This window comes from Capricornis sumatraensis, chromosome 3, assembly GCF_032405125.1.
Source record: "Capricornis sumatraensis isolate serow.1 chromosome 3, serow.2, whole genome shotgun sequence".
NCBI lineage: Eukaryota > Metazoa > Chordata > Mammalia > Artiodactyla > Bovidae > Capricornis > Capricornis sumatraensis.
This window is the reverse complement of record NC_091071.1, coordinates 155,537,602-155,539,485: the sequence shown is the minus strand read 5'-3', so window position 1 is coordinate 155,539,485 and position 1,884 is coordinate 155,537,602. Positions and strand designations below refer to the sequence as shown.

At 38.5% G+C, this 1,884-nt stretch overlaps 1 pseudogene; it reads right to left on the bottom strand.

Annotated features, from left to right (window-relative positions):
- Nucleotides 1–713: 713 nt before the first annotated feature.
- LOC138076771 (cytochrome c-like) lies at nucleotides 714–1,030 on the bottom strand (annotated as a pseudogene).
- Nucleotides 1,031–1,884: the final 854 nt, after the last annotated feature.

The window sequence follows — 1,884 nt, the reverse complement described above, 5'->3', positions numbered from 1 at the left end:
TCGATGGACATGAGTTTGGGTGAACTCCAGGAGTTGGTGATAGACAGGGAGGCCTGGCATGCTGCAATTCATGGGGTCGCAAAGAGTCGGACATGACTGAGTGGACTGAACTGAACTGAACTGAACTGATACACAAACCACATTAAAATGCCTTTCATTAAGTAAAAGGCAATATTTTAGATAGAGAATTTTAATTACATTGGTACAGTTAAGATCACAAATATAAAGTGGGCCTTGTTAGTGTATCTTTAGCCCTTGCCTTAACAAATTAATTAAACACAGGTGAATCTTGCTCTGTTCTTGAGACTGTGAAGGGATCTTAGTATTTAAATATATTAATATAACCAGTTACAGAAATCTAAATATAAAACCAATCTCCTACAGGTTTTGAGAAAGCATTCACCATCTCCCCAAAAATTTAACCGTCCTTATTCAAGTTCGATCGTCTCTTTGGATGGGGAAAACAGTGATAGTACTTGTTGAACTGGAATTACTATCAACATTTTAAAAACTGAGCTTGTTCATTTAGCCACAAGCAAATCTTATTAAAATCAGGACTGCCCAACAGAAATATTCCATCAGCCCTTCATGATCTGAATTCTAGTATATGAGATTTATTTAAATATGGTACACATAACAAGGGGCTTCCCCGGTGACTCAGATAAAGTCATGAGACTTTTCTGGTTTGTAATTAATAAGGTAGTGGCCAACTATTACTCATTAGTACCTCTTTTGAGATAAGCTTCAAGTCTGCCCTTTGCCCCTTCTTCTTAATGCCAGCAAAGATCATTTTTGTTCCAGGTATGTATTTCTTGGTATCATCCAAGTATTCTATTGGCGTCTCCTCCCCCCAAGTGAGGTCTTTGTTCTTTTTGGCATCTGTGTAAGAGAATTCAACAGCCACCAGTTTGTCTTTCCCCTAAACAGATCATGGAGATTTGGCCCAGTCCCGTGCTTATCTTCCATTCACAGTTTGGCACTGGACACCCTTCTGAACAAAAATCTTCCTTCTCTTCCCAGCACCACCCATTTTTAAATCATCTTTCTCCATTCGTGACTGAGAGGTTTTCACTTGTAAGCCAAATGTCCCATTCTCTAAGCCCAAGGACACACCAGTCCATGCCCAACTGCAGGTGTTGGTGCAACCTTCAAAGAACCATCTTAACCCAAGTTAGAATTCAGGCTTCTTTTATGCCTAAAGTGGAGGGAGTGTAGCTGGTTGTTGCAAACTTCTTGGCATGTGAGTCCTTTGTTCTTGCAGCTGTCCAGGTAGGTCAAGTCACAATATTGCTGTAAGTCTCCAACAAGAAAAAATATTATTCTCCATTCTGCAGCCTTTTATCTCTATGTGGAAAAGTGTTATACCTTTAAAGGTCAGAGCCTTGAGAATGGGCTATTGTGTATATTTCAGGCTAAAGGCAACGTCTTTTTACAAAGGTACAGAGCCCCAGGACTAAGTACAGGCCACAGAGCACAAAAGTTAGAGCTGAAGGAACAGATCCCATATGGACTCAGGTTTGTTTTCTGTTACACTAGGATAAGATCTTGTCTGGACTGCTCTTAGTAATTTGTCTAGGGTACAAAAATATTCCAAGTAGGCTGTTAACTACCCCAACTTTTTGCTGTTTCTATATTCCCACATTAAGTGGGCTAACATTTCTGTGTTCCTCTCAAGTGACCTTTTGAAGACTTATTGTGACACTGCAGATTTTTACATAGAAAATCTGCATGAACACACTTAGTTCAGGTTCTAACTCCACTCAATACAGTACATCAGTTGTATTAATGGAATTAATATTAAAACAATGCTCACTTCAGTAACTTTATTTTTCTTATTAACAAAATCATTTATAATAATTGTATAATACAAACAGTAATTCATAC